We start from the raw sequence: 9,621 nt of genomic DNA on the forward strand, positions 1-9,621 counted from the left end.
GAAGCAAATGCTGTGGCATGGACAGTTCAACAGACTGCTCCTATATTAGTTTGTCGAACCAGAAAGGATGAAAGACAAATCTAGTTTTGACAAGATTTGAGTTCACATCTTAAAGAGTCGAAACAAATGCCGCAAAGCATTTTGTCCGACACTCTAGTGATTCTGCCAATATACCACTCTTGTAGAGCGAAATATTATATAATCTTTTCTACTAAAGGCACAAAGCCTGAAATTTTGGGGAGTACTAGTCAATTACATCGACACCAGTGTTTTACTGGTACTTAATTTATCGACCCCGAAAGTATGAAAAGCAAAGTCGACCTCGGGGGAAGAGCGAAATAGTAATATTCAAAACATTCTCAGTCAGGACTGATACGGAGCGAAGTGGTTGTAAAAGAGAAAAAAGAAAGAAAATAGCATGTTGTAGCGCTCATGCATCGTTTCCAAAAATATTCACGTGTAAAATAAATGAATAAATAAAATTAGTTTCAGATGGCAGCTTATAAATCCTAGTTGAAATTATTTTGCATCATTTACGTTTGAAATGTCCTTACGAAAAGTAAGACGCCAATAACTGCCCTATTTTACAGTTACCACTAAAAAAGAAAAGAAAACGGCATTTTTGTATCTACTTAGTCAAAAAGAAAATCCACTATCAATTAAGCCCTTTTCCCTGAAGCAAAATCTAAATTCATCAACATATAAAAGGGTTTGCGTGAATGATTGTATTAGAATAGGATTTAACATTTTGTAGAAGAAAAATTCAATTTGTTAAAAAGTGATTTCCTTTATATTGCAGATAACCATAGTTTGTATTTTTTTCTCTCGGAATCTTGGAATTTCAAATTCTTCTCAACGAACGAAGATTGTGACTTGAAATCGAGATCAGTTGTATTTTTTGTTTATTGTGTTAATCTTTATTTTATACCAATCTAAAATCAAAATGTAGCATATAATATAATATAACAGAAGGAAATTGAAACCAAAATAATATGCAATCAATAACGTTGGATTTGAGTGACAATAGGTAACAAATAAAAAATCAACCAAAAAGTTGCATTTGAACAGAATCAAATATTGAAGCAGGCATCATTGTTAAGTCGACCTTCAGTTGTTGATAAAATGCTACGTGTAACTTGTTGGTTTGGAAGGCTGGAAATATAGGATTAGATTAAACTCGAAAATGATACAAAATCTAAAGAAGAAAAAAAATACGGAAAATGGGAGGAAATGCATTAAAAAAAACACCTATCTAAACCTTAAAAAATCTGATAATTGGAAGAAAGGTCACGAAATAAAATTAATAGAAAAAGAGAAAAAATATTGCAATAATAAGTATAAAACAAATGATTTGAAAAGGAAGTGAATGAACAACCGTAGAAAAGCCTTTGCAATATTGATTTCTTCATTTGTCGAAAGGGCATCAGTTTGAAAGAAGTATATCATACAATAAATGACTTTCCCCCATATAAAAAAAGAAACAAAAATAGGCAAAGGCAGGATTACATGATTTTTTTGTAAGAATTATTATTAGTTTGAAACAGTGATTATTAATAAGAAGTGGATTGGCAGAATCGTTAAAGAAATGTGTTTCGGTTCTTTAAGCTTTGAGCTCAGATCCAGCAGTGATACGTTTTGTCACTTATCCTTTTGGGGTCGATAAATTAAACAATTGACTACCGAGATCGATGTAATCGATTAATCTCTCCCTGATAAATTACTAGATTTGTGCGTTTATTAGAAACTAATATTGTTGACAAGATAAACTATTGGGGAGTCGACTAACCACCTTTCCCTCCAAATTACTGGTCGTGTGTCTTATGGTATTTCTTCCTGTTTTACTTTTTGATTTCAAGTGCCGCTGTGGCCGACTTTTTCTTATCATCCTTACGAAGTTGATAAAATAAGTACCAATTGAGCAATGGGGAGGATGTTACAACTAGTCCCTTTCCCCAAATTCTCCGGCCTTGTGCCTATAGTAGAAAGGATTATTATTATTATTGAGTGAGAGAGCAGTGCATGCCATCAAAGTGACACTGGGGTAAAATATACGAAGCCCAGTATACCCATCATGACTACCCGTCTGATAAGGGTACACCAGGCACATGCATTACAACCATATGTGCGCGACATGGTGATCTCATATCAAGATAAACAGCACATGACCTTGCAGGTGGGGCCCAGTTAGAATTTTCTTCAGGTCGAGTAACCCATGCCACTCGAAAGGTCCCTGAATAAGGGTTGTTCAAGGGTGTTGAACGAAACACCCATGTTTCCAGAGGTGAATTACTCAAACCCCAAAGAATCCCTCTCAACACATGGCTGTGATGCTCCCCCACTACTTCTGCTCGTGATCAGAGATGCACATATCGTCAGCCACTAAGGGACATGCTCAACTGGTTAAGGTCAAACAACTGACAAACAAATCTGTGGTATTGAGCAGAATATTTGCTGTAGCCCATCTTTTATACCAAGACAAAACAATGTACATGATAACACTTCCAATCAGTTAAGATCAGAAGCCATGAGAGCCACTGTCTGGTACTGCATCAGTGCATTTATTATTATTATTATTATTATTAAAGGCGGTGAGCTGGTAGAGTCGTTAGTACGCAAAACAAAATGCTTTGCATCATTTCGTCTGACTTTGTGCTCTCAATACAAATTCCGCTGAGGTCGAATTTCATCCTTTCGGGGTCGATAAATGAAATGCCAGTGAAACACTGGGGTCAATGTAATCGACTAGTTCCTTCCCCACAAATTTCAGACCTTGTGCTTTTAATAGAAAGGATTATTATTATTATTGTTGTTGTTGCTATTACTATTATTATTATTATTATTATTATTATTATTATTATTATTATTATTATTATTATTATTATTATTATTATTATTATTGTTGTTGTTGTTGTTGTTGTTATTATTATTATTACTTTTTTTTCTTCTTTCAAATTTGCTTCCATTTCTTGCCGAGTGTCTTCCCGACACCTAGGGCAAAGAAACTCATAGTATATAGTGGTAGGCCATTAAACCAAACTCAGTAGTTTGTTAATTTTTTTTAATTTTTTTTTTAAAGTTAAATTTAAATTAAAATACATGAGCAGCAACAGTTCTCACATCGACAATGCTCTTCTCAATACGTGTGATGTACCAGTTAAGACAATCTTTTGCACTTCTTGCAGGGATGGTAAGCCAGGGATCATTCTCATATAATTTTCGGTTCCCTTCTTGATCATTCCTAGTGCTCCTACGATCACTGGTATTGTAACCGCCTTGAGATGCCACATTTTCTCAATTTCAATGAGTAGGTCTTTATATTTTCTGAGCTTGTCAAACTCTTTCGCTGAGATATTATGATCACAGGGGATGCTCATGTCGATCAATAAGCAAACTTTATTGTTTTGGTCTTTCACAACAATATCTGGTTTATTGGCCTGGATGGTTCGGTCTGTATGTACTGGAAAGTCCTACAGAATGGTTACATTTTCTCCTTCAGTTACAGCCTCAGGGTGGTGATTATACCACTTGTCGGCAGTTTTGATATTGTAATGCCGACTTATTAGCCAGTGGAGATATTGGCCAACTCTGTCATGTCTTAATTTATACTCCACTGGTGCTAAGACTTTACATCCAGAGATTAGGTGGTCCACTGTTTCAATCATGTCGTTGCAGAATCGGCATTTTGGGTCTGCTCCATTTTTCATCACATTGGCCTGGTAGTTCCGGGTTAATAGGCTTTGGTCTTGAGCAGCCAGGATGAAACCTTCGCTCTCTGCTTTTAGCCCTGAGCTCCGCAGCCACTGATGGGTTTGCTTCTGGTCAACATCAGCTTGTTTGCTGCGGGTCACATATTTGCCGTGCAGAGGTTTCTCCTCCCACCTATCAGCCAATTGCTCGTGCGCTTTTTTCATTGCCATCATTTTCACCTTCTTTGCAACAATAGTTGCCGTACTTCCCTCGGGTTGTTCAGTTTGGGTATCCTGCACGAGATCAATAGCAAATTTTTTGCTTTCCTTGATGATAGAATGAAACTTCTTTCGTCTCTCGTGATTTTCCACGAGCTTTAGCATCCAGTCATTCGATATTTCGAGATATTTGGCCAGTCCAATTGTGGTTGTTTTGTAAGCTAGTTCAAATTGGATCAGGCCTCGACCTCCTTGGGCTCTGGGAAGGTAAAGGCGATCTACGTCTGCCTTTGGGTGGTGCATCCTATTACAACTCAGCAGCTTGCGTATTTTCCTATCTATATTCTTTACTTCACTCATATTCCAGTTCAACACATTGTAGCTATAAGTAACAACTGGAACTGCTAAGGAATTTATAGCTAACACCTTGTTACGTGCATTTAGTTCAGATTTCAGCACTGCACGAACTCTCCTATAACATTCCTTCCTGATTTTCTCTTTCATGCTTGCATGCTGAATACCAGAGCCTTCATTTATCCCTAAATATTTGTATGTTTGTTCTTGCTCAAGCTCTCTTATGACTGTGTAAACATCTAACACGACTGAATTTGTGGTCTTCACTTTCCCTTTCTGGAAAGTGGCCTTGGCACACTTCTCAAGTCCAAACTCCATCCCGATGTCATCGCTGAATGCTTTCACGGTGCGCAATAGGCCTTCAAGTTCATTATTGTCTTTACCATAAAGTTTTAAGTCATCCATATAAAATAGATGGCTTATTTTTTTATTGGCAATTTTATACCCATACCCTGTTCTGTTTAATTCACTTGTAAGGGGTATTAGGGCTATGCAGAATATTAAAGGTGAAAGTCACCTTGAAAAATTCCACAGTTGATGTTTATATTTTCTGAGGCAAGTACTTCATTAGAGTGGTATAATTGGAGATTCGTATTCCACAACGACATATTGTGCTTTAGGAAATTTATTATTATTATTATTATTATTATTATTATTATTATTATTATTATTACTATTACTATTATTATTATTATTTTACTATCTTCTTCTTTCAAATTTGCTTCCATTTCTTGCCGAGTGTCTTCCCGACTCCTAGGGCAAAGAAACTCATAGTATATATTGGTAGACCATTAAACTAAACTCAATAGTTCGTTTTTTTTTTTTAAAGTTAAAAAACTATTACTACATGGGTAGTAATAGTTCTCACAGCGACAATGCTCTTCTCAATACGTGTGATGTACCAGTTAAGACAATTTCTTCTTCTTCTTCTTTCTTCTTCTTCTTCTTCTTCTTCTTCTTCTTCTTCTTCTCTTCTTCTTCTTCTTCTTCTTCTTCTTCTTCTTCTTCTTCTTCTTCTTCTTCTTCTTCTTCTTCTTCTTCTTCTTCTTCTTCTTCTTCTTCTTCTTCTTCTTCTTATTATTATTATTATTATTATCATCATCATTCAGTAGTCTTATTTTTATCATGTTCTTTCACTGCACTACCTAGCTCAATTTTGTGTATCTTGGATATGTACTGTGGTTTATTTTGGTGTTCTTATTTTTACTGTATTAAAAGTGCTTTACGCAGGATTTGTGCTATTAGTGCTTTTTTTCTGTCCTGGGAGTTTGCTTATGTATTTGTAATATATGCTTTTATTCAACCATAATCTATCTATTATTATAAAGATTATTTCTGGTTTTAGGCGTCACATTCGGGTTATCCCTGTTTCCAGATTTTTGTATTTTGAGTTTCCCCGTTTCTTTTAGAAATGCATTGTCATCTATTGGGATTGATGCATCAATTAGAAGGCATTTTTTATTTGTCATCATCATCATCATCATCATCATCATCATCATCATCATCATTACGAGCAGGAAAAGTCGTGAGAACGCCGAATAAAATGCTTAGCGGCATTTAGTCCGCCTATGTGTTCAGAATTCAAATTCCTCCGGGCTTGACTTTACCTTTCATCCTTTCGGGGCCAAGGAAATAAATACAAGTTGTGCACTGAAGTCGATGTTACCGACAAGCCCATCAACCAATATTTCAGATCTTGTGCCTATAATTTAACGGAATTATTATTATCAGTAGGTGGTGTCATTTGCGTTGGCCGTACGTCGCATAGGCTTCTGAAGGTTTGTTAAATTTTATTGAAAACAATTTGACTACTGTAGCAAATTTTTGTTAAAACTTTAATTAAGGACCTCTACTTCACTTAGAGAAGAGAGGAACTGCCAAATTGTGATCTAAAGGGAACAATTATTGTAACATTTTATTTGCTGTCATCTGTTTTATTTCTTGTTTGGAATTATGGTGTTGGTAAGGCACGCTAACAGATTCAACGCGGATGCACAAGGAAAATCTTCTCTTAGCACTTTCAGCTTCATGGGAGAATATTTACACCACAGCATTATCAACAATGGTAACAACAGAGGTAAAAAAAACTAACGTTTTTAAAAACACGAGCATCAACGACATCATCAGTAACAAAAGTGACAGCAACAACAACAAAGTAGCAGCAGCAGCAATAACAATAACAATGATAATAACAACAGTAACAGTGGAGGCGCAATGGTCCAGTGGTTAGGGCAGCGGACTCACGGTCGTGAGAACGCGGTTTCGATTCCCAGACCGGGCATTGTAAGTGTTTATTGAGCAAAAACACCTAAGCTCCACTGTAATCTTTCACCACAATTTTCTCTCACAATTTCTTCCTACTTCTGCCACAAAGCAGAGGAACTATGGTGTAACCCACTATGGTGTGGTAAACTTTCAGACCCTAGTATACATTGCGAATCCTCTGTACCCCAGGATGGTTCAGCTCTCCACCCGTTAAAAGCCACCATTTACAACGTAGCTTTCGCGCCCGTGCAACCGCCAGTCTATCGCGTGTGGTGGGTGGATCTTCAAGTTGCCACATGCATTTTTAGTAGCTTAGAGTAGGCTCGAATTAGAGATTATTCTTTGTGGCTAATGGCGTGAGTCCTGATTGGAAGAAGAAGACAACAGTGACAGTAACAACAACAACAAAGTGACGCGAGCAACTTCACGAGCTGGCAGTCTTTTACTGGTGGTGAAATCAACCAAGTACGCATACACTATATCGTGAAACATACCAAAGAAAATGTGGGCAATAAACTTTCAGTAGATTTCTGATCAATTTGGACCAGTTCAAAAGTTTTTGTTCCGTTTTCTCATGTTTTTGAATTCAAATTCTGCCGAGATCGTTTTTACCTATTAATCTATAAAAATCAATAAAATAAAGTGGTAGTTTAGTATAAGGGTTTATGTAGCCGACGAGCCCACCAGAAATTTCCGGCCTAGTATTATTGTTAGTATTAAGGCAGTGAAAGGCGGCGAGCTGGCAGAATCGTTAGCACGCCCTGCAGAATGCTCAGCGGCTTTCGCCCGTCTTTACGGTTTGAGTTCAAATTATGCCAAGGTTGACTTTGCCTTTCATACTTTCAGAGTCGATAAAATAAGTACCAGCTGAACACTGGCGTCGATGTAATCGACTTATCCTCTCCCCCGAGATTGCTGACTTTGAGTCAAAATTTGAACCCATTATTAAGGCAGCGATCTGGTAGAATCGTTACTACACCGGACAAAGTGCTTAGTAGCATTTGATCCATCTTTACGTTCAGAGTTCAAATTACACCGAACGTCGTCTTTACCTTTCATTCTTTCGGGGCCAATAAATTCAGTACCAGTTGAGTACTAGAATCAATATAATTGATTTCCCTCTCACCCAAAATATCAGATCGTGTGTCTGTAGTAGAAAAGAATATTATTAAGATGGTGAGCTGGTAGAATCGTTAGCACACTGGACAAAAAGCTTAGCAGTATTTCATCCATTTTTGCGTTCTGAGTTCAAATTCCACCAAGGTCGACTTTACCTTTCTTTCTTTCAGGTTCAATACAATAAGTGCCAGTTGAGCAATGTGGTCGATATGACAACTAACCTCCTCCTCCAAAATTGCTAGCCTTGTGCCTATAGTAGCAAAGATTATTGCTATTATTTTAGTGCCATAGCAAAACAAAAATCGTTAAATAAAAAGTAAAACAAATAGAAAGTGAACAACTTCCACCACAGAATAACACAACTCTAAAGATACAAACACGCACATATTCACACAAACACGAAGTCACACATGTGCTCACACACACATGACATATACATACACACACAACAACCTTTAACTTACAAAATCCTATATAATCACTAAGTGGAGGATATGCATTTTTTTCTCAAATTGATATTGTTCAACCGGGCATACAGATTAAAGCAAGACGATTATTTCTTGTCTGAATTTTTTTTTTGTTTTTCTTCACTGCTGACGTTAATATATGAGGAATCTAAAGTTTGATCGGTCACGTTCCATTTCAATCAACTTATCCACGGTTTCATATTTATTCAATGTGGACGTAGATGGTGGTTAAGTGGTTAAGAATCTTATTTCCCAATCAGAAGTTCTCAGGTTCGGTCTTACTGCGTGGTAATTTAATTAGGTGTCGTTTTGCCTTAGCCTCGAGTCCATTCAAGCCTTGTGAGTGATACCGAGTCGAGGAGACTGCATGAAAGCTCGTCCGATGTATTGTATAAGTAATTCATGCATTGTGTTTCACTTATTCAACCTGAGATCTACGTTAAGGCTGCACGTGTCTGTGAAACGATCAGCTACTTGCTGGTTAATCTAACGAGTAATTTATTCAAACGATCCCCAACTGAATACTCATCGTCGAAACCGACAGAAGACCTATCAGCATAATTTATATATTACTATCTGTCTGCCCTTTAGTTTAATGAAAAAAATAAAAATGCTGGCAGAAGGAATTAATTTACGAAGTGAGAACTTTGGTAAGATCACATGAGCGTCGGATTAAATACTTTTAAGTTCTAAGTTCAAATCGTAGCATGGACAATTTTGCTTTTCATGCTTTCGAAGTCGAAATACATGAGGGTAAAATTCATGGACGGCAGTACACCAATAAGCAAATCCACCTACAAGCAACTGACTAATTAATACAGTCATCGAAAATAATTAGCCTCATATACACAATACGATTTTAAAAGCTTAAATTCTATTGTTATTTGAACATTTGATTTTTTTTATAAGCCCTTTAAAATATGGTGTTTCTGATTTTGAATCAGTAGTCAAAAGTCTTACTTGAAGAGACAAAAATATCGCGACTGTGCTGTGAGAATAAAACCTAACGAGTTTATTATTCTATTTATACGTGTCTTTCCTCATCTTGCATATAATAAAACGCAATATGTGACCTGTCGATCACGCTCGTAGAGGGAAACTAAAAGCACAAACGGAGTGGGGCTGAGTGACAGTCAGAAACGCCAAATGCAGCCGAACTGCTGTAGTGAGAGATTTTACTTTGAAGTCTCTGAGCAAATGTCTAACGTAAACAATACATACTTTAATAATTTCCCATCAACACATTAGTTTTCAAAATATCGTTCACGTAACGCACATACACACACACAAACTCACATACACAAACTCACATACACATACTCACATACACGTATGTATGTATGTATGTATGTATGTATGTATGTATGTATGTATGTATGTATGTATGTATGTCATTATTAAGTTTTATTTCAAGAGTTCTCGCCAATAGAGAATGGGCTGGTTTCTAACCTAGATCCAAGAGTCCTTCATTGGAATTGCAACATCAACAGGGTATTTTTGTATGTATGTAT

This window comes from Octopus sinensis, linkage group LG3 (assembly GCF_006345805.1).
Source record: "Octopus sinensis linkage group LG3, ASM634580v1, whole genome shotgun sequence".
Classification (NCBI taxonomy): Eukaryota; Metazoa; Mollusca; class Cephalopoda; order Octopoda; family Octopodidae; genus Octopus; species Octopus sinensis.